The sequence below is a fragment of the Vombatus ursinus genome, unplaced genomic scaffold (genome assembly GCF_900497805.2).
Source record: "Vombatus ursinus unplaced genomic scaffold, bare-nosed wombat genome assembly UNPS02014786.1, whole genome shotgun sequence".
NCBI lineage: Eukaryota > Metazoa > Chordata > Mammalia > Diprotodontia > Vombatidae > Vombatus > Vombatus ursinus.
In genome coordinates, this window is record NW_020954564.1 from 3,451,494 (window position 1) to 3,476,620 (window position 25,127).

Sequence of the window (25,127 nt, forward strand, 5' to 3'; positions counted from 1 at the left end):
ACACTCCCCTTTACAAGCCACTCTCTTGCAACAAGCCAATTGAAAGTTCAAACCATATGACCTTATTTTAGTTGGAGGGGGCCATCTCCAGTCATCCTGATTTATATCTTGCCACTGGACCCAGATGGCTCCGGAGAAGAAAGTGAGGCTGGTTACTTTGCACAGCCCTCCCTCACTTAAATCCAATTCACTTGCAAGTCATGGCATCATCTTCCTCATGCCATGATCCTCTTCCAGAATGAAGGACAAACAACAACAACAACAATAATTTTAGTTGGAGCAGGAAATTACTGAATGGAACAGAGATTGAGATACTATAGCTAATCTTGACATTCTTCAAGCATTAAAAAAATGACTCAAATGTGTTTATATTCTTTTGAACTTTTAAAAAAAAGCTTATCATTATTATTATTTTTAGTGCTAAAGGACGACCTCTTCAATATCAAGTAGATCTTCCATGGAGGATTACCAGAATCACCCACAATGATCTTTATCTACTCTCTCCATCATTTGTAAAGCTACCGGTATAATCTTCCTAAAGACACAGGTCTCATCATATCACTCCCCTGCTTAAAAGATTTCAGTAGCTCCCTATTGCCTCCCAGGATAAAATCCAAATTCTTCAGTCTGACTAAATGTAAATCCACAATCTGGCTCCACCCTAACTCCTTACAATCTCTTCATTTTCCTCCCCTTTGAGCATTCTCCACACTGCTTCCTGCCTTTAGGAACTTGAATATCCTGATCTTCATGCCAGAAGTATTGCCTAACAAAAAATAAAATAAAATAAAATTTAATTTAATTTAATTTAAAGGGGCAGCTGGGTGGCATAGTGGATAGAGCAATAGCCATGAAGTCAGGAGGACCTGAGTTCAAATCCAGCCTCAGACCAAACACTTGCCACTTACTAGCTGTGTGACCTTGGGCATTTCACAACCCCAATTGCCTAAAAATAAAAAAAATAATAATAATTAATTAATTCATGCCAGAAGTACACTTCTTCAGAATCTTTATCTTCCTTCCAAATGCAGCTCAGGCACATATCTTCCATGAAACCTTGCATGACCATCCTATTTGTAAACGCTTTCCCTTCTCAAATGTCACCAAAGCACCCTGTCTGCACCTTCCCTTTGGCCCCTCATACTTCTCTTTGTATATGTTACCTCCACTACTACCCAAGAGCTCTTTGGGTGACAAATTCTCTGTCTCTGTCTCTCTCTCTGTCTCTGTCTCTATCTCTGCCTCTCTCACACACACAATTTCAAAAAATGCTTGCCATAATACTATTTTAAATAACAGTATCTTCCAATTGTGTAGCAATTTATTATATTTCACATGCATTATTTTAATTAACCACCACAACAACCTTTTGAAGTAGGCAGAATGGGGATTATTTTCTGTATTTTACAATTAAGAAAAACTGGAGAATCAGAGTAACTAATTGACTTATGTGAGGTCACCAAACTGGTAATAGAGTTATTATTTCTGTTCTTTCCACTATAACACACTTTCTCTGTTTCCCCCTCCTCACAGTCAACCCTAGTTTGAATGCTTGGCAGTTTAGCTCAAGAGTTTGGTGTTCAGTATATATTCTTGCCAGGTAATCTTCAGAATCTCCCTAAGACATTTCAAATGAAAATGATTCAATATCCTGGCATGGTGCTGGTATACTGTTCAGGTTTCACAGACTTACAACAATCAGGTCAGTACAACAGCTCTGTAGACCTTCAGTTTAGTATGCAGCCTAGTATTTATTTTCTCCCACACTTTATTTTGGAGCCTCTCAAATAGTGACTAAAGTTTTAAAAGGTAATTGTTTAAATTGTACCCTCATAGAAGCATTTACATCTGACATATAGGAGAAATGGATCATTAATTTATAGTGGAGAAGGACTTCAGAATCCTCCAGTCCAATCTCCTCATTTTACAAATGAGGAAACTGAGACCTAAAGAAATAGGTAGTAGAAGTCCCTACAGAAGGGACTTTCTGAAGGTCATCAAGGTAATTAAGTTGAAGAGTTGGAGCTCATATTCAGGTCCTCTGATTGCAAGTCCATCATTCTTTTCACATCCCCTTGGTGGCTCTATTCACATTCCAAAGAATAACTTCTATGGTAGAATGTCAAGTCCATGAGGGTTACTTCATTCATCCATCCATCCATTCATTCATTCATTCATTTGTTTGTTTGTTTGCCTATTTATGCTTGTGAACATGCCTTGTGCTCCTTGAATGACATAAAATTGGTAGTTACCTAATGTGTTAATGAAGAATAACTTAACAACAACAATAATCATGATACATAAATACACAAAGGACTTATAATTTCATGAGCATAAGAATCCCTATGGTGGGAATTACCCTCCATGACCATTTGGTTTAGTACTTCAGTCCCAAGGAATTGCCTAATAGTATAGAGGTTAAATGACCTGTCCAGGGTCACAAAGCTAGTAAGGGTCAAAGGTGAGCTATGAACAGACTTCTATTACACCAGGCCAGGCACTCTCTAATATACCATGCTACTTTTATCCATGAATGACCAATAATAATAATAGTAAAACATATAGCTTAAGGGCTCTATCAAGCCTCCTATGGGGGGGGCACCAAAAAAACACTGGATCTATACAATGATCGCTGGACTTCAATTATTTATCTCATATGTCCTCTCTCCCCAACCAGACTTTCTATCCTTAAGGCTTCTCTGGATCCTTCAGAGCACTCAACACAGAGCCTTGCACATAGTAACTACTCAGTACATAATTGTCAGTGAATTGATTGAGTGCAGCTGTAGGACCTAGGACATCTAGTTATTTACATGTTGTCTCCTCTATTAGAATGCCACTCTTTGAGGGCAGGAGCTGCTTTTGACTTTCCTTATATCCCCAGTATTTACTTAGCCTTGTGTCTGGAACATAGTAAATGCTTGTTTCATTAGAATTGAAGTGAGCTAGTCATGAAACAAGGGAGAAGGATGGTAGAGCGACAGTTGAGAATTTCACTGGTATCCATACAATAAAAAGAAAGGATCAGGGGTCAGGCCACCAAAGGCATTGGATAGATCTCTATGAAGGAAGCACAGGGAGACAAGGAAAAGGCATTTCACAGGATAGGAAACTGAGAAGAAATTGTGATCTGAAGCTGTGAACTGTCAATTTGCAATGATGGAAGAAACGATCACCCTGATAAAATCATGTATACACTCATTCATCCTACAAGTTTTCTTTCTCCCGTGGAGTATAGGTTAGACAATAGAACCTTAGAGTTGGAAATGACCATAAAGATTGTGGGCAAGTCATTTCACCTCTGTGCTCATTGGTTTCTTCGTCTACCAAATAACAGGGCTGGAGAGGACAATCTCTGAGGAGCTTTACAACTCGTCAATTGTTATCCCATGAACCATCTAATTTCAGAGAAACCAACTGAGTCCCAGAAATGCTCCAAGTCACACATCTAGTTAGTGGCAGAACTGGGATTAATCTAGAATAATTTCGATTTCACTTAACCATTGTTTTTCATCTCTGTGAAGGAAGGGCTTAAAGAGTCCCATGTAGGAATGAAGATAGTGGTGGACTTCCATTCAAAAACACTTGGGTTTGCTTCTAGAATCTTCCATGTGCTACTTGTATAACCTTGGGTAAGTCACTTAACAACACTAGGCTTCTGTTCCTCATGTGTAAAAAGATGGGTTTTGATTAAATTTTAAAGTCCCTTCTGTCTCTAAATGTATGATCCTATGAGCTGGAGAGAAGAAAAGGTCCAAGTTCAAAGCAAAAAGAAAATAGTAAAGAGCCTCTTGAGCTTAAATTCTAATAGAAATTCAGGCACTAGAAGTCTTAAGATTTAGAGCTAAAATAGACCTTAGAAACTACCAAGTTCAATCCCCTGACTTACAAAAGAGAAGACTGAGACCCCCAAAAGGAACTTGATTTGCCCAGTCACACAGTTACTGAGTGAGTGGTAGTACCAGGACTCCAAACCTTGCCATAGGAGGTATCATGGTAAAGTGGGTAGGGCACTGGCCTTGGAATCAAGAAGACTTGAGTCCAGATCCTGCCTTAGACACTTAATAGCTGTGTGACCCTCAGCTTTCTAAGCCTCAGTTTCCTTATATGGAAAATGAAGGAGTTGGAATCTAAGGACTCTGAGTTACTGCACTTTCAGCTCTGAGGATTTGAACTTAGGTCCTTTGATTCCAGAGTAAGACCTATTTTCACTATAACAAGACTTTCTCTGCATGTTCTAGCTGTAATAATTTGCTCCCAGTTTGACACCCATGCTGTCCTGAGGGACTTGTAAGTAGCTTATGGAAAGGCTTTTATGGGGCAAGGAGTGGGGTGGGTGAGTGGGAGAGGTGGTAGTTACCTTTCATGGAGCCAATTTTCATAGAGTCCCTTAGGACTTAAACTATAGTCATTTCCATAGTATGTACTCCTCAAAAGATACATATATATATATATATATATACACACACACACACACACACACACACACACACACATACACATACATGTATATACATATGTATGTATATATACATATGTATATATACACATATATACATGTATGTATATACATATGTATATATATACATGTATACATGTATATATATACATATATATACATGTATATATATATATATACAACCATTTAAACACAAGGGGTTTCCTTTGTAATTGTGTTTTATTTTATGCACTTAAAAACATTATTCTGAGGTGATTGCCAAAGGAGTCCATGACATAAAACAATAAAACAACAACAACAACAACAACAACTTTGGAATCCCTTATCTAAGGCTGCCTTCCATTCATTCTGTATGTATCTTGATTGAACTGATTTATGCTGTGTTCTTTTCCCCCTTAGAATATAGACTTCTTGAGAGTAAATACTTTTGCTTTTACTTTCCACCCCAAGCCCATACCACAGTGCCTGGCACATAGTAATCACTTAATACATGTTTATTGTTTGATTGATGAGTTGATTACAGACACTGACAGAGAACTGAGAGGTGGGTCCTGTAATTAAGTGTTTATCGTGGAAGCCAGAACCCCCCTTAAAAATGCCCCCACACAAGAGTGAGATGTTGTCTTTGCCCCAAAACGGTCTTGTTTTCCTTCTCCTTTTCCTTTTCCGATGTTCTTAAAAAGCTGAGAATAGTTTATCTTCACATTTGTAAGTTTATTTGTGGCTGCAATTCTGAGGCTCATCATGGCAGTTTTATGAGAAAGCCAGGCTCATTGTCTTCAGAAAACTAAAGTGATTAACATTGATTTGTTTTGTTACCCAATTGTTTAAATTATAATAACTCCCCTGCAGAGTATTTTTTAAGTCCAGCTGTGTTTATGGATTAAGATCTCCTGACTCAAATATTTACAGTGTTCCAAAAATTAAGAGAACATACAGTGTCAGGATTTTTCCATATGGTACTCCTCTTGACTGGAATAGTCTTTTGGTTAATTTGGAAGAAGGGCTCAGAGGCAATTTCAGGAAACACCATCAAGTACATAAAATTGGCCATACATACACATGTGAAATAACCATGTTGGGTTTCTCTTCCCGAACCCTTTCTTTGCACTGGGAGCTCTGAAGACAGAAAGGGAGGAAGAAGAATGACAAAATTCTAGTTGAGTTCATGATTGTGTCTCTTGAGGGAGCAGGAGCAGAGGGGTCAAGTGATTTGTTCAAAGACACTCAGCACATTAGGGGCAGGAGGACAAACTGAACTTCATACAATGTTACAGAAACATAGAGTATTAGAATTTCAAAAACAGAAAGAAAAAAACTTCACAGATCATTTGATACAATTCATTCAACGTGGGTGAGGAGGAAGGGAATGTTATGTTCTCAACATGGGAAACAATTAGAAAATAATATCCCAAACAATATAATCGAGAGCTAAATTCACTGATCTACTTGCTCCTCTCTGAACTGGGCATCTCATTTCCCTCCTATATGCCTTTGTGTAATCTATCCCCTATGCTTGGAATGTCCTCACTCTTCTGCTTTTCCTTTTAGAGTCCTTCCGGCCTTAGCTCATGGGTAACCTTCTCTGGCAGGTCTTTCCCAATTCCTCCAGCTATGGTTCTTTCCTTCCTTCCTCCCTCCCTTCCTCCCTTCCTTCCTTCCTCCCTTCTTTCCTCCCTCCCTCCCTCCCTTCCTTCCTTCCTTCCTTTATTTCTTTTTCTTTCTTTCTCTTTTTCTTTGTTAGCTTTCTTTCCTTCTTTATTTTTCTCTTTTTTCTTCCTTTCTTTCTCTTTCCTTTCTTTTTCTCTTTCTTTCTTTCTCTTTTTCTTTCTTTCTTTTCTTTCTTTCATTCTTCCCTTCTTTCTCTTTTTCTTTCTTTTCTTCCTTTCTTTATCTCTTTCCTTTCTTCCTCTCCCTTTTTCTTTCTTCTTTCTTTCTTTCTCTCTTTCTCCTCCTCCTCCTCCCCCTAGAATTGTCACACACATATGCATATACATATATATGTTTGTATGTGCATGTATATATGTGAGCTGTGCACCTAGGAAACCGTTAAGAAAATAATATCCTAGAGTAGATCATTAAGCAACTCGATGCTCAAGTTCACAGGCTAATGAGGGAGACAACATGCAAACAATGTATAAACAAGCCATATTCAGGATGAATGAGAGTTAATAATCAAAGGGAAGGCACTAGCATGAAAGGTGATCAGGAAAGGATAATTTTGCCTTTAAAGTGGCTCCTTTCTGATGTGACAACAGCCTCTAAGGAATTCAAAGAAAGGAAGAGATCTACTCAAATTATATTCAGAGAAATATAATGACTAAAATAAGTGTAAGTGTCTTTAAAAGTTCTAAGCACCATGCAGATGCCAAGGAAAAATCTCTGGAATTAAAGTAATTGGAGCATAGGTTTTGGAACTGGAAGAATATTAGCTATCTTTTTTGATTATTTAATTTGTGGAATAAAACAAGATTTTCCTTAACAGTATAATAAAAAGATGATTGCACATGAAACTACAAATCTATTGTTTACAACTTGCTATTCCTTTTACATATATAATAAAGTAATTGTGTAAATTTCTTTTTCCCCTCCCCGCCAACTCTGCCCTAGAGTTGACTACCATTAGACATAAATAGGCATTATATATATATATATATATTAAACACACATACACACACATACACATCCATATATGTCTATATGTAAAATTATTCTATATATAATCTATCAGTTCTTTCTCTGGATGCAGAAAACATCTTTATATATCCTTTATTTTTAATTTGTATATCTATAGTAGTCAAAATGATGTCATTCTATTGATGAGAAGGCCCACAGGGGTAAATTGATTTACCTGAGTTAAAACAAATAACACGTAGAAGAACTTGTCCTCTGATTTCAAGTCTTTCCATAACACTGAGTTCCTTCCTCTTCCCTCTTCCTCATCTCACATCACTTAGATGACTTCTGCCACTATCTCCTCCTACACTACTGTCTCACATGATAAAGTAATCTTACACCTTATCCAGGCTAATTCCTCTACCTTTTCAAGTGATCCTATTTCATCCCATCTCGTCCAACAGATTACTCCCCTGTCATCACCAAGCTACCAATTTATCTTCAATCTTGCCCTGTCTTGTACCCTCACCTCTCCTATCCTCAAAAAAGTCCTCACTTGATTCTTCCATCCTCACTGTCTATCACCCTGTATCTGTTCTGCCCTTTGTGGTTAAATGCCTTGAAGAGATGGTCTACAATAGGTGCCTCCACTTTCTCTCCTCTCACTGTCTTCTTAACTCCTTATAGTCTGGCATCCAACTGCATCTTTCCACCAAAACTTCTCCCTCTAAAGTTAGCAATGATTTCTTAATTGCCAAATTAAAAAACAACCCATTCTCAACCCTCACTTTTCTCAACCTCTCTGCAGCCTTTGCCGTTGTTGATCATTCTCTCTAGGTTTTGGGGATAGCACTTTTTCCTGGCTCCCCTCCTAACCTGACTGCTCCTTCTCAGTCTCCTTTCCCAAATATTCATCCAGATCATGTCCTCTAAATGTAGGTGTCCCAAAGGGTTCTGTCCTGGGTTCTCGTCTCTTCTCCCTCTATACTACTTCACTTGATGATCTTATCAGCTTCCATGGATTTAATTAACATCTCTGTGCTGACAATTCTTAAATTGACCTATCCTACACTGACCTTAAATCTCACGTCTCTAAATGCTTTGTAGACATCTAGAACTAGATATGCAGTAAACATCTTAAAGTCAATATGTCCCAAATCAAACTCATTATCTTTACCCCAAACCTTCCCCATCTCCCCCACTTCTCTATTACACCTCCCACTGCCTCAGGCTCACAACCCAGGTGACATCCTCAATTCCTCATTATCTCTCACTCCTCCCATATCCAATTTGTTTCCATGGTCTGTTGATTTCACCTTTGCAGTATCTTTCAAATCCTCTCTCTCTTTTAATCTGACACTTGTCACCTCCATTATTTGGGTCCTCATTCCCTCATGCTCAGTTTATTGCAGAATCCTGCTGGTGAGTCTGCCTGCCTCAAGTGCTTTTTCTTCTCTAATCCATCCTCTATTCAGGAACCAAACTCATTTTCGTGAAGTGTAGGTTCAACTATATCACCCTCCTACCCAATAAATAAACTCCAGTAGTTCCCTATTGCCTCCAGGAACAAATAAAATATGCTTTGTTTGGCATTCAAAGCCCATTATAACCTAACCTCCTCTTACTTTTCCACTCTAGGTAGTTCAGTGGGCTTGAGATTTAGGAAGATCCAAGTTCAAAATTCTTGCTTCAAATACTTAATAGTGTGACTCTGGAAAAGTCATTTAACTCCCCTTAGTCTCAATTTCCTTATCTTCGAAATGAGTGCTTTGGATTTCTTCTAAAGTCCTAAGACTAGCTGTGTGACTTCAGTGAAACACAAGCTTCTCTCCTGACACGGGGTTGTGTTAGGATCAGTTTATATAAAACACAATTTAAATGTGGAGGAAAAAAAATCATTGTAGTATCAGTGGAAAGAATTTTCTATGGAAAATCAGGTTCCACCTCATGCAACTAAAATAATTACCCATATTGTGAAAATGTATTGAAATTACTAAAAAGTACATCAAGAACCCATTGGTTTTACAGGAAGAAATAGGTAACAAAATAGCCAACTAACATGTAAGATCTTGACAGAAGAGGCAAAAAGCGCTGGTTAGAAAAGATTTGGAGAAAACAGAAAAGCCCCTAGCAGAGGTGGGAAACCTGAGGCCTTGAGGCCACATGTGGCCGTCTAAGTCCTCAAGTGTGGCCCTTTGACTGAATCCAAACTTCACAGAACAAATACCCTTAATAAAAGGATTTGTTCTGTAAAACTTGGACTCAGTCAAAAGGCTGCACCTGAAGACCTAGAAGGCCACACATGGCCTCGATGCTGCAGGTTCCCTACCACTGAGGAGCATTGGAAAGAGGTCCTGGCTCTGACTCTTATTTACTGCATGCCCTCTAATAGGCCTCGACTATTCTATGCTGCATTGACCTCTGCTTTAAAATGAGAGGAGTGAACTATGTGGCTTCTAAAATCCTTCACTGCCCCCAAACTATGATTCTATGTCACTTTCCGTCTCCGGGCATCAGTTTCCTCCTCTGTAAAATGAATGAGTTGTATTAGTTGTGCTCTGAGGTTCCTTCCATCTCTTAATCCAATCATCTCCACCAGAGTTCTGAGCAGTATCAGTAGTGCCAGATAGGGATGTGGGTTATTTTGGAAAGTCCGACTGGATTGCCAGTTCTGTGTCCTCTACATGATTTATCTCCTCCTGTTGTTTTCCATATTAACAACATGGCTAAGGGTTAAGGGTGAGAGCTGTGTACTGTCCTGGCACAGTCTTTAGCCATAGAAAAACAAGAATAATCCTTGACAATACACAATACAATACAAGTAATCCTTAAAAATGCTGAAACCCTGCATTCCAGCCACTTCCCTCCCCCCTTAGTCCTTCAGTGCTGAACATTTTATTTGAAAGAATAGGAAGTAGTTTCAAGGGACGGCAATGCTGAAGCAAAGCTTGTGGAACCCCTTAGCAAACATTCTCATCTATGATCCACAGTGATGCATGGAATCAGGGTTCTAGGTTTACCACAGGTCAAAAAGCCATAGCATATAGAGCGGGATAACGAAATTATCCCGCTTAAAAATCCTTTTATTTTATAGGGAGGAAAACTGAGGCCCAATGGAAAACTGGAGTGAAGTGACCTGTGCTGCAGAGAGGTTGAGAAAAGTGAGGGTTGAGAATAATTTGTTTTTTAATCTGGTAATTAAGAAATCATTGCTAACTTTAGAGGGAGAAGTTTTGGTGGAAAGATGAAGTTGGATGCCAGACTATAAGGAGTTAAGAACTCAGACAGATAGTCATAGATATAGAAAGTATAAGAGCCCAAATTCTAACCCAGGTGTTCTGGTTTCCAGTTTCCTGCTCTTTCCACTGTCCCACAACTGATTTGAGGCTTAGTGCTTCAAAAAGCCTGCATGCCTGGGGTTGTTTTTTGACACTCTACACTTACTGGATGGGTTGGCCATTCCATGGTTGATTCAAATCAAATGTACCCCAGATTCAGATGCCTGAAAAGCTTGATTACAGGCTGAAGCTACCAAACAAAATTAGAGGCTGAAGAACAACGAGCTGTGTTAAAGGAAAGCAAGAAGAGAATAAAGGAATGTCTCAAATACTTACTAGTAGAATGTATACAATGTAAGGACCCTGACAGTGTCTCCTTTAGCTTTTATGTTCCCCAACAACCCTCTACCAGAAGCTCCACTTAGTATAATGATAGGCACATTGAAGAGGTTTATTGATTTACATACCAGAATCCTTATATATAAAGGAGGAAGAGATTTTAAAATCTAGAATGTTAGAATTGGAAGGGACCTTAGAACATAGACTATTAACTCTAAAAGATACCATAGAGATGATCTAATTCAGTCCCTTAATTTTAGAGAAGAGGAAATTGAAGCTCAGAAAGGGGAAGATAATTTGCACAGTCACAAAATAGTATCACGTAGACATGGAGACAAGCTCCTGCTGACTCATAGGAGGTCAGTGTCCAATGTTTGAGTTCCCTTGAATATGAAAGATTTGTTTTCTTTCTCTTTCTGGTACGACTTAATCAACTAAGGATTTAATTAGGCACAAAAGTTGATAAGAAATTTGACTAACAGAAAATTGAATCTCCAGTTTTTTCCTGGAGCCTATGCTAGGCGTGAATGAAACCAATGTCATTGGTTTGGAGAAAAGTCAGAAGGATATAAAGGACTTCAGCGAATGCTTCTTCCTATATCATTGTTGTGGTTCATCCTTCAATTTTGAAGAGGACCAATGACATCACAGTGTGATATCTTGACTTGCTTGTAAATTGGATTTAAGTGAAGCAGAGTTACACAAAGTTGTCAGCCTCACTCTCTCTTCCTGAGTCATCAAAGTCCAGTGGAAAAATAAAAGTCAAGATGACTAGAGATGGCCTGAGATTCAGTGGATGACCTTGGCATCTTGAATGTCTGACCAAGCTCTAAGCACTCCACAGGGCTTGCTTCAGTGGCCTTCATGGCCATTGGAACAAATTGTTCTCATCTACCCAATCCATCAGGGAACAATCTTCACATGCTTAGAGTGGACATCCCCCTAATTTGCCTACAGGTTTGAAGCCTCTCACTTACCCTCAACCTGGTTTAGCCTGTCTGCTGAGGTGGTTTTACTAGGGGTTGGCTGCTGTACATGCTAAAGCTTCTAGGAGTCACAGGTAAGAGTCCTCCTCTATCAAGTAGCTCCTGGTAGAACAAGAGTAAAGCAGCCCTACCTGCTAGAGTTAATAGCAGAACAGAAAAGAGCCCATCAGACGATCCATTTACATGGACTAATTTACTGGAATACAAGAACTCCATTGACAATTAATACCATAGGTAGAGAGCTAAAGCCAAACTCACATTACTCTGGATTTAGAAATATTAATTGACTCTGAAATCTGTTTCCATTTTATGGGAGAGTTCATCCCATTCACATTCACAGTTATGATTGCTATCGGTGTCTTACTCTCCATCCTATCCCCTGCTCTGTGTTTATGCTTTTCTCTCTCCTTTCTCCCTTTCCCTCCTCACCAGAGTTTAGCTATTGACCACTGCCTCACTCAGTCTGCCCTCCCTTCTATTAGCCCCTCCCTTTTCTTCCCCTTTAACCTTACTACTTCTTCCCTCCCTTCTATTCACCCCCTCCCTTTTCTTTTCCCTTTCCCCTCCTACTTCCTATAGTGTAAGTTAGATTTCTACACCTAACTGATTGAGTTATTTCCTCTTTGAACCAAATCTGATGAGAGTAAGGTTCAAACAATGCTCATCTCCCTACCTTCTTTCCCTCTACTGTAATAGGTTTTTTGCCTTTGCATGTGATGTAATTTTCCCTTGTCTACCTCCTCCTTTCCTCTTCTCCCAACACAATTTCTTTTCACCACTTACTTAGATTTTTTTAAATCATCACATCAGAGTCAACTTATACCCATGCCCTCTGTCTATGTATACCCCTTTTAAGTGACATAATAACAATACAGTTCTCAAGAGTTACAAGTGTTATCTTCCCTTGTAGGGATGTAAACAACTTACTCTTATTAATAACATGTTGTTGTTGCTGTTTTTTTTTTCTTTCCTGTTTACCTCTTTTATGCTTCTCTTAAGTCTTGTTTGTCAGATCAAATTTTCTGTTGAGCTCTGGTCTTTTCTTCAGGAAGGTTTGGAAGTCCCCTATTTCATTGAATATCCATCTCCTCCACTGAAAGATTATGCTCAGTTTCACTGGGTAGTTGATCCTTGACTCTTTTGCCTTACAGAATATAATATTCCACATCCTCTGTTCTTTTAATGTAGAAGTTTCAATGTCCTGTGTAACCTTGACTGTGGTTCCATGATATTTAAATTGTTTCTTTCTGGCTGCTTGCAGTATTTTCTCTTTGACCTGGCAATTTTGTAATTTGGCTACAATATTCCTTGGTGTTTTCAATTTGGGATCTTTATCAGGGAGTGATTGGTGGATTCTTTTGATGACTATTTTACTCTCTGGTTCTAGTACCTCAAGGCAGTTTTCCTTGATAATTTCCTGAAAGATGCTCTCCAGGCTTTTTTTTTTTCATCATGGTTTTCAGGTAAACCAATAATTTTTAAATTGTCTTTCGTGGATATATTTTCCAGGTCAGTCATTTTACCAATGAGGTATTTTGTTTTCCTCTATTTTTTCATTCTTTTGTTTCTGTTTGACTGATTCTTGATCTCTCATAGAATAATTAGCTTCCACTTGCCCAATTCTAGTTTTTAACAAATTGTTTTCTTCTTTTAGATTTTGTACCTCCTTTTCCATTTGGCCCATTTTACTTTTTAAGGAGTTCTTCTCTTCAGTGAGTTTCTGTGCCTCCTTTTCCATTTGGCCAATTCTACCTTTTAAGGAATTGTTTTCTTCAGTGTTCTTTTTTTTCCATTTGACCAATTGTATTTTTAGGGACTTGTTTTCTGCAGTTAATTTTTGTACTTCTTTTTACAAGCTATTGGCTCTCTCTTGCATATCTCTCATTTCTTTTCCTAACTTTTCTTCTACCTCTATTTTTTACTTTTTAAAATCCTTCTTGAGCTCTTCCAAGAAAGCTTTTTGGTCTGGAGACCAGTTCATATTCCTCTTTGAGGTTTCAGATGTGGGTATATTGACAATATTGTCCTCTTCTGAATTTGTGCCTTGATCTTCCCTGTCCCCATAATAAGAATCTATGGTCATTGTTCATTTCTGCTTTTTTCTCATGGTGTTTGCCTATTTCCTGATTTAAAAAAAAAAGTTGAGTTCTCCTGCTGAAGCACAAAGAGCATTGACCCTAGCTTTTTTGTGCTGAGAGCCCCAGACCTGGTCACTGGCTTTGTGTGCTGGGGACTCAGATGCTGGCAGTTGGAGACTGTAGGGTTCTGGCAGCTTATCTGGTGCTAGGCTGGGGTCAGCAACACTGGAACTCTTGGGGTAGGGGTGGGGAGTCTGGCCCCTGAGGATTGCCTGACCAACTGGGCCTTGTACTACTTTCTTTGGCTTCTGCTCACCTGGGCCTTGCATAGGGATGTTTTGCTGCTGGGGGATGTCTGTCTGCCTGGAGGTTTGCCTCCTAGAGTTGTACTTCCTGGAACTGTGTTTAGGCACTGGGAGATTTGGCAGTTGTAGAAGGCCATCACACGTAGTGGTTTTCCAAGCTGGTGTCTACTGGTTCCCCTGCCTATACTGCGGTACTCAGAGGGTCCTGATGTTGGCACTATCCTGGGGCTCAGGATCTCCCCCTGGTATGCTGAGATGGGGCTTGCCACTGGTTTGGTGGGATGCCTCCTGTCCTGTACTTCTCTCCCACCCCCAGAACAAGAGGGGCCTTTCCCATTAATCCCCCAAGATTCATGGGCTACAAGACTGCTGCACCCTGTCTTTCTGCTGGCTCAGTTGTTCCAGGGGCTATATTTTCTGGGTTTTCAGAGCTCAATAAGGGAGGGTGAGAATGATTTACTTTTTACTCCACCATCTTGGCTTCCCAGAAGCAGAAATCTGGGTTTAGAAATACTGTGATTCAGTTTTCTATTGACCTTCAGATCTGGGAAAGTGTTGTAAAGAAAGGGCACTACATCAAGAGTCACATAATCTGAACTGGAATCTTGATTCTGCCTTTTAACTACTCCTATGACCTTGGACAAGTTGCTTCTTACCTCTGGGCCCCAATTTCTTGTTCATAAAATAAGAGGGTTGAGTTGGATGGCCTCTAACTTTTCTTCATACCATCCTCTTTGATTCTCAGTTTCCCTATGGCAGGATAATAATGAAGTAGGGATAACAATAGAAATCGTCGTTGAGGTATTGTATTGATCACACACTATTCACATAAGACCCATTTAAAAAGCCAAATGAAGAGGATAGATTGGGTGTTTTCAAAGTCCCTTCATACCTCTGACATTCCATGTTTACATCTTTTTCTGGCTATCACATTCTCTATAAGTCCATCCCAACTCTAGCCTTCTGTCTTCTAAGGTCATTTGTTTCTAGCACTCATATTCTGTGAGTCTAAGTGCTGTACAAATGTAAAGGACTGTTCCTAGCTTCTATTTCTGGTCAAGATGGATGAAAAACTGGTCCCGTATAAAAGAGGAAAGACCTAGCCATCTAGCTTGTTATGAATTTCTGCCCATAAGTACAAATAGCAACAACTTACTTCCTGCTCCTCCTCCTACTCCATCAATGGGGAATGTTGCTGCTGTCTCCTTTCTCTCAACTACAGACTGTGTCCCAGTTTTTAGTGGGTGCATCAGACACATTCTGAGTGATTACTATAACATCCCTCTTCCTACCCTCTTCTACCCTGGATTGCATAACGATAGTCATCAAGAATGTCAAAAGCAAAAAAAAAAAAAAAAAAGAAATAAAACAAACAGGGATCAATCCATCAACGTTTCCTAAATGAGGCCTTTAGAAGACAATGCCTGCCTAGGGACCAGGGCCTTGGTTTGTTAATCCTGATGACCTCTGCTTTGAGTGTTTTTCAGTGGAGGTAGTGCTTTTGTTTTAATGAACTCACAGCTCCACTATATATCCTGCAGTAAATGCTATCCCCACGTGAGTAGAGCATTAGTTTTCCAACTCCTATTAGCACTAATGGGCAGAGTAGAGATCTAATTTTCTCTCTGAACATGCTGAGAACTCACCTCATTGTGTCTACCTAATTATGGCTTGAAATATGATTCTTAGACAAGGTACTTCAATAGAAAGAACACTGGTCTGGAAGGCAGGGGCCTTGGTTCTGGTCAAAGATCTTGATGGGACTTGGGACATGTTGCACCCTTTCTTGGAGTCGCAGCTTATCCGGTTATAAAATGAGAAAGGATTGGAATAGATGACCAAACCTATGAAAATCTTGCAATCTCTATCATGCTACTCATTCTTCTTCTATGAATATTTGCATATGTTAAAGATGTAAAAATAAAAAACAGACAGACATCAGCAGGAAAGCACTTTGCATATTCATCTGTAAAGATGGGGTAATAAAAACATGCTTATAGTTTTATCAATGAATCAAAAATGAGTCTGATTTTTATGGAGAGAATAGGTGCAAAGAGGACCAATGGTAATGTAGTCGGGTATTTATTTAACATTTATTTAGCTAGGAATCAGAACACCTAGATTCTAATCTCAGCTCTGCCACTAACTTCTTGTATGACTATGAGGCAATCGCTTTGCTCCTTTGAGGCTCAGTTTTGCTATCTGTAAAATGAAAGTATTTAAATAAAATGGTTTCTAAGGGTCTTTTCAGTACTATCATTCAATATTCTAGGCTCTAACACTATGTTTTAAAGTCTCTTCCAGATCAACATTCTATGTTCTGAAAGTCTAGATGCTAAAGTCTCTCACAGCTATTATATAACTTCATGGATCTGCTATTCATTATCATGGGACACTGCACAGGTCACTTCACATCTCTTTGCCTATTTCTTTTTATATGTTAAGTGGGAATAACAATGTTTCATTATTATGAAAATCAGATTATGAGAATGAATTTCTTTATTCAAATATGACAAGGATGATGATTCCCTCATTCTTCTCATCTTGTTCAATGAAATTTGATAGAAATGATACTGAGATGAGTGACTAGCTCACTATTATTCTTATATATTTAATGTTCTGTTAACTATTGCCTAGTTGAATAAAATTACTGCTTTGGGTATTTGAATTAGAGTATTAGTCTATAAGTTCATACTCTGTAGATGAATTGAAATCATCTTTGGTATAACTCTGATCACATATAGGACAACAGGGATGATATATTCCTTATCCAAATCCCAAGCAATTTTTATTTAATCTATTTTTAAATTTCATATATTATTTTATTTATTTCATCCCATATTTTTGAAACTTTTTATTCCATGCAACTGGGATATTATCAGCATCTTGATGACACAGTTAAAATATCATTCTTAAGCTTTTTGGATCAATGTAATGTGCTTATGGACAACAATTTTGTTTGTGATAATGCTCCAATTTGAATATCATTCATTTGTTGACATTTCAAGGGTATTTTGGGGTCTAAATTTAGAGTATAGGGATTGATTTTCCTTTATTTCATAAAATATAACAATATTTAATTCTAGTCACCAGATTATGTTTTGTTAGATGTTTCATAGGTACTAAACTTTTTTCAGTCTATGGTGATGTTACATGGTTTTTACCATTTTCTTGAACAAATGAGATTGATCTCAAGGCTGAACTTGACTTAGCCATTTGTTCCATGTTGTTGTTTTTATTTTTTGTCAAAATAACATCGACTGAGTTCTTATAGTTGTCATCCAAGGAGAGCTTTTTGATTTTCTCAGATCTCAGACATTTCATAAGTTCTTTCTGGAAGCCAAACGCATTCTGTTATGCTCAGCAAATCCAATGGTATGTACTTGTCATCAACCACTACTATTGCTCAATGGAGTGATATATGCTTGTTCTGAAGGTATTTCCATGAGATTTTGATCTGTTCATCATGTGTTCTGAGAATGTTTATCAATTATCTTTCTTCTCTTTGGAGAGGAAATTTTCATCTTTCTATAGCTACCTTAGGATGATGGTCCTTGAGTTTCATCAATATTGTAAGAGTTTTTTTTTTTTATTAAGATACATTCTAAATCTGCTATGGTTCATTTTTAAGTTTTAAAAGTATATATTAAGGCTAATATTGTGTGACTGTTAATTTATTTAAATGTACTCTTTTCACTGAAATTTGACTTCAAGATGCCAGTAAGTGTCTTAACATATTTAGTTACAGCTTTCTACTAGATAACTTTCTATTTGTTGTGTACCCTCTAGGGGAGATCAAAATATGTATAAGTATTGCTTTTATCCACTGGTTCAACTTAAACTCTGATTCAGGATGAAAGCTTCAGTTTCTTTTTCTTTAAAGTATGTTAAAAATGTTACACTGATTTTAATATAACTGTGACATTTTAATATAACCAGAGAAAAATGTCATGATATAAAGGAGTTGTTTGATGCTATTTTTTGGTGGCGATATAAAACTTGATTTTATCCACATGCATCATTGATTTAAAAAAAATTGTTTTGACTCCTTCTTTAATTTAGAAGCCATGCTCTTGTAGTTCAATTCAAGAGGAATGATAATGAATTTAAGGCTATATAGAACTATGAACAGTTAAAACAATCTCTCTGAAAAATACCACATTTCATATCAATTGTTCTTGATGCCTTTGTGTTAATAGGATGTTTTAAATAGAAAATAGCTTTCCATGATGGCATCAAGTGCAATACTAGTGCCTCTTTACTTGGGTCTGCTTTATATATTGGCAGTATGGCTATCTTCAATAATTATTAATAAGTTGTTCTTCACACATATATGCTTTTAAGCACATTCTTTTTGCTCTTCAACCAATATATTGTTTTCCTATACTTGTTCATAGATTTTTTTTAGTGATACAAACTAGGAATGCATTGTACAAAGTGCATAATCTTATAATTGATCTACATTTGAAGGGGTCATGGTGTTCTTATTTTTAGGTAGTATATATGTGATACCCTCTGTTAAAAAAATACATTCTTTGCTAGGGTTATATTCCCTGTGAAATATTTTAGTCAATAGTTATGGATTTTTCATGGACCCACTCTTTGAAGTTATTGATGTTGAATTGTTTATTTTGTCCTTTGTACTACTTTGACTCCATGTATCATTGTAACCTTTTTGTCTTTTGCTTTCAGTTGCTAATTAAGGGAATTCTGTTCCACATTTATTTTTCGTTGCATCTAACTGAACTATATGGCATTCATTTTTTTAACTGCCTGTACCAATTGAGATTGGTATTATTTTCTAATGCCTTTCCTTAGATATCTAGCAGTTCTCTAATAAGTCATGATACACCTAGCATTAGATGTATTCCTTGATGATTCCATATTTCCTCCTATGATCTGATTGTGACACTGACCATACACAGTGCAGTGTATGCTGAGTGCATACTGAGAACTGAGTGCAGTTCTGACTTTTTTTTTTGACTCTCCAATTACTAATCTTGGTGAAAGAGTTGGAATATTCTCTGCTCTATATTGTCCAGACTCTCTCTCTACCACCATTACCCAGCAACCTTTCCCCTTTTGAAGTCCATATTGTTCAAATCTATCACTCAACTCAGATCCAGGTAGCCATTATCTATTGATCTCCAGGATAATCTCTTTCCTTCTTTAATGAGTGCCTGTCGCACTGTCTTTTTATCTATCTGCAACTCCTATCCCCATAATAAAAGACTTTAACATACATTTTGCTATTCCTTTGTTCCTTTGTATACCCTAGCCTCCCAGTTCCTCTATATACTCAATTTTCATAACCCATTCCTCCTTTCAACCTTAACAACAAGAAGAGATGATCATACCCTGGATCTTGCCATCACTCACAAGTGTTTGACTTCTTTGTTCATGAATTCCGAAATTCCTTTATCTGATCATAATCTTTTATCATTCCATCTTCCCCTATGTCATACATTCCCTAATGCAGCTGTTTATCTTCACGATAACCTCTTATCTCTCTATCCGTTGTCTCTTTCCAGGCCATGGCCTCTGCACCAGCATCTCTCTCCTCTCTTTCCTATCTGATCGGATGAATTTGTTCAACTCTACACTAGCCTGTACACTCAAATCACTTGTTCCTTTTTCCTGATGAAACTTTTACAAACTCCAACCTTGGATTATTCATATCATCTACCTCCTCTTTTGCTAATTGTATGCTGTTTGAACAAAGCTAAGAAAAATTATGAAATTATATAGACTAGACCCACTAAAATTTGTGTAACATAATCTGAACTGGGCCTTCTTGGTAGAAAGGGAATCCTTTTAAAATTTACTAATAAATTTGTTATCATACTCAGCCAGTATCTGTTTCTAATATTGTCATCTCTCCCCAAGCCCTTAAATGTATCCCGTTTGTTGACTTGGTGGCATAGTGGATAGAGTACTGAGCCTGGAGTCAGGAAGACCTGAGTTCAAATCTGGCTTCAGATACTTACTAGTTATGTGATTCTGAGAATGTCACTTAACGTCTGTCTTCCTCTGTTTCCTCAACTCTAAAGTGGAGATAATAATAACACCTACATCACAGTGTTTTTCTGAAGATCAATTAAGATAATATTTATAAAGCACTTAGCACAATGCCTGATACAGAACAGGTACTTAATAGATGCCTTCCCTTTCAAAAAAAGAAGTGAGCATACTCAATAAGAGCTCTTTTTTCTCCTTTCCTCATCCCACATCCCTCAGATATATTTTCTTATTATCTCCTCTTTCACTTCTCACATAAAAAGGAATCTCTTCTGCTTGCAAGGCAAATCCCTCTATATGTACCTTTAATCATATATTCTCTCCCATCTTCTCCAGTAGGTTGTCCCTTTATTATCCTCATTCACTAATCTTAATCTTTCCCTTTCTACTGGCTCCTTGCCCATTACCTGATTGGTGCCTCCAATGACTTCTTATTACTTCCAGAATCAAATATAAAATGCTCTGATAGGTATTTAAAACCCCTCATATCCTGATCCCTTCTTACCTTTTTAGTCTTCTTATAGCTGACTCCGCTGTATGTATTATACTACCCAACTACTCTGGTCTATTTCCTATTCTCAATACATGAAATACTAATAACTGACTGCTTTGTCACTGGCTCACCACTCTACTTGCAACCCCTTCTCACATCTTCCATGTTTCTGTCAAGATTCAGCTCCAACCTCACTTCCTCAAGTGGCCTTCCTGTTCTTCCTTCTCCCCATTGTTAGTTTCTTCCTTCTGAGATGTATCTTTCTTTTACACAGAATTCATCATGTACATAAATAATTATTTGTATGTTGTTTCTCAAATGAGAATATGAACTCTTTGAGGGTAGGGACCATGTTTTTGCCTTTCCTTGTACCCCTAAAGTGTGTGCCTAGAACAGAAAAAGTACCTAACAAATGATTACTTGTCCAACCCAACACGTTTATTAAAATGTTATAGAAAAAATGTTAGTTCATTTTAATAGCAAATGCCACGTTAAAAAAACCTCTCTTTTTAATATAATTAGTCTAATTAGTTCGTGCTTTTGATGAGAGATTTTCAGAATCCCGGTATAAATAAATCCACCTTCTTTCCGAAATCATTTGAGACAGTATTTTTTTCTCAGTCAATTTTTTTTATCATGTATATTTTTGAATTTTGCTTTAGGTAAAGATTTTCAATGACCTCAGGTACTTTGACTTTTCCTTCTTTTTATTTTAGCCATTATTTAAGCTAATCTCTTAGTTTGTCTAATCTAAGTTTGGCGTTAATCTTATTTCTTACTATTACTTTGTACTTATTGGCAATATATTGTCATGTGATGTGGAGATGAAGGTACTATCAGAGGAAACAATGTGAAGACATCATCTATAGCTGGTAAGATCTGTTTCTAATTTTGTTAAAAGATAGTACTGGAATATAATGAAAGCATCCATGACTTCAGTCTATTCCCCGCAGGCTCATGGTTTTCACATTTTAGTGGTCAGTAACATTTATACCAAAGCATTTTCAGGAGGTGAAATTCTGTTACTTCTGATCTGTTGCATTGCATCTTGCCTTCCTGTGCAATCAAAACCTGATGGAGAGCCATTTGCTTTGCTATTCCCCATGTCAAGCCAATCATCAGGACTACTTAGCCTGCAATCCTGTGCAACCCCTACAATTTTTTTTTTGTTGCTTAGCAGCAATTGCATCATACAAATTGGGTCCCAACCCATTCAGTAATATCAACAAAACTCAGTTTTGCCACCACTTCATACCAGGACTTCACAGTTCCAATGCATATTAAATACTAGTTGTATGCTGGTGTTTTCCTAATTTGCTAATGCCCACACCTATCTCAGCATGGATGTTAGGTTGGACTTCGAGAGAGTTTTGGTTTTGATAATCATTCTCAAGTTGTTCAGTGGAGTTCAGTCATAAATAGTCCTGGTACAAGCTGCTTCTTTCAAGTTATGTAATTGTAGATTGTTAATATAATGATATTATTTGATGGTGTTAATGATATATGATATATAATATAATGATAAAATAACTCTCTTTTGTAGTTCAATGAAAAATATTAGTTTAGCCCCTTTTCTGGTAGCTCATTGAAAGTATCCTTAATATGGGTTGAGTAGCAGATGGGACAATAGGAATGCTAGATCCCTCATTCTAGTCCTACATGATTTTTGATATTTTCTGCCAGGTCTCTGTATTTTGAAAACTTTTTGTTCCATGCATCTTGAATATTATGAATATATGGTATGGTGCTATCTCAGAGGTTCCCAAACTTTCTTGGTTAGTGTTTGAGTAATATTTTCATAGCATCTCTAGATTAAAAGAAATAACTAACATTTGCATTTATCATTGAATTTATCAAGTAGTTAGAGTGAAACAACTTAATAAGTATTTATGTCCTAACAACAAAATAGTCATTTGAAAGATTACATATAAATTGAAAGAAAATAGTATTTTATGTTATTTCTAAATAATCATAATTACTTACTAATGGTATATGTGTACCTGTTGGTCACTGCACAACTACTCAAACCTTGGAATCAGATTGGACACTGCCACCTTAATTTCCCATTCCACATTGATTTTTGTGTAATGCTTACTTTTTATCCTAGCAATCTCTGGAAACTCAGCTTCAAAAAGTTATGACATCACAAAAAAGTTACCAGCAAATAAACCAAAATATCTCTAAACATTCAAGAAAGTTGCTAAAAGGAACAGAGCTCAATCTAAAGCTGAAACTGTGAAACCAAATTCTCTTGAATGAGTAGTTTGTTCTGTGCCTGACTCATCAATTATAACTGTATTTCCCTCAAGTTTTTAAAATATCTTACAGTGGTATTATCTATCAAACTGTTATCCATGAGGTTTATGGGTTAATATTATGCCTACATGTTTGTAAGCAAATGTTAGTCTATGATAGTTCTCTGGTTCTGACTATTTTGAGGTCTAAATTTATAGTTATGGGGATTTGCTCTCTTTCAGTTTATGGGATATAAGAGGGTTCCAATGTACATTCTTCTCCCCAGGTTAGGTGCCCTTTGGTATTCAGTAGATGCTAAATTGTATTATTGTTATTGTTGGTCTGGTTTCTTTACATATGAAGCTTATTCTCAAAAAGAGATCTTGCTGGAGATGTGAGGAATCAGTTTAGAAATCTATGCACTAAAGCTCATGAAGTTTATTCACTGGAGTTCTATGTCATCCCTTTGTAATTGTGCATACATCATACTAACAATCTGTACTACCTACGTGCCAAACCTACAGAAGACTAGAAATGGCACCTTAGTGAGGAGCAGACAATGTTCTGGAGGCAAGCACATTAACAGTAATGAGAAGTGACAACAACAGTGGAGAGGAAAACTATAAAAAATAAATGAAGAACTTGCAAATAGCTATCTGGGTCCATATAATGCAGGGAAAATCAGTCCTATATATCCCAATAATGCCATAGCATTTTCAAGAAACTCCCAACATTGTTGTGAAAAAATGGTATTTTGAAAAGCTCAAAGTGATGTATAAATGTCAAATTATGATGATGATGATGATAATGATGCTAGTAAGTGTTCACAATAATGACCCTAATCATTAACCAGTATGGAAAGGGTAAAGAAATTTGGTGACTGGGCCACAGTTGAACAGCTAATAAGTTTCATGGGTGTATTTAGGTCTTTTGACTCTCAATTTAATACCGTCTGTTATATTGCACTGTCTTGCAAGGTATGGAAATTTAGGCATTAAAAAAATAAGCTTTGATGAAAGTGAAAAATCAGTTTGAACTTGTGTGGATCTGTTACTTTATATATAAATGAGAATAATAATACTTACCTATTCAAAGGGTTGTACAGATCAAATGAATTTTCATATGTTGAAAGCTCTCAGAAACTTTTTTATGGTATCGTTATGATTATTTTCATCGTTGCTGTTGGAGACAGACTCTTCCTTTGCATAGCATCTATTTTACTCTGGGAAGCACATTGATTCTAGAATTGTATAGATGCATTAGACACTGGTCTGCACATTGTAGACATTGTAGTAGAGGGAAGAAAAATAAATAGCATTCTTAGAAAGCCACAATGACATCACCTCACTGTGTCATTTATGTGTGATGTTCCTTGACTGGTGTTGACTGCCCAGGGCCAGAAGTCCAGCAAAGTGAGCCTTGGCTTGTTCAAAAGGTGACCTACAAAGTAAAAGAATAAGATGTTCTCTACTCACATTGGGGTTCTGCCTGTGCTTTTTTTTTTTAACTAAATCAGAAGAAGCATTTAAAAATGGATTTCCAAAGCTCCCTTCATTGGTCAATTTCATTTTCTCTGTGTGATGAGACACAGAGGAAGAACAATAGTAAACATTGAACCCACAAGGTTAGTATCATGGGCAAGAGGAGAACCATTGCTAGGAACCAGAGGAACATGGGAATAGCGATGGAATTTTTGAGGTAAAACTATGATTAGGTCAAGAATGTCTCTGGATCTCCCTCCTGAGCTTGATTTTTTCCTTCAAACGCTCTCCTATCTTGATCAACCAAAACACACCTCTTTCAGGCTGACATTTTTGTCCCACTATAATCTCTTCCTCTTCTTATCTAATATATCACTTGTAACCTGCATATTTCTTTGGGACCCCATCACCACTACTACTACTACTGCTACTACTACTACTACTACTCCTACTACGACTACTCTTGCTGTTACTGCTATGCTGCTACTATGACCACAATACTATAGTATCTAAATACAATAGTTTTTCTACTGAATCATATGAATAGAATGAATGAATAAAGTATTTATTGCTTCTTGTGTAGCAAGTACTGTTATATATGGCATGAGCCATAGAGAAAGAAATGTTAGAATCTAAAATGTATAATGTCAGAATAAGGAAAAGCTGAGAGGCCCAGTCAAGGTGGCAGAAAACAGGCAGGCAACCCAGCTGAACTCTCCCAACATTCCCCTCCAATTTTTTTAAAAATAACTTGAATTAAATTTTGGTGTGACAGAATCAACAAAAAGTCCGAGTGAGACTTTATTCTAGCCTAAGACAACTTAGGAGTTTGGCAAGAG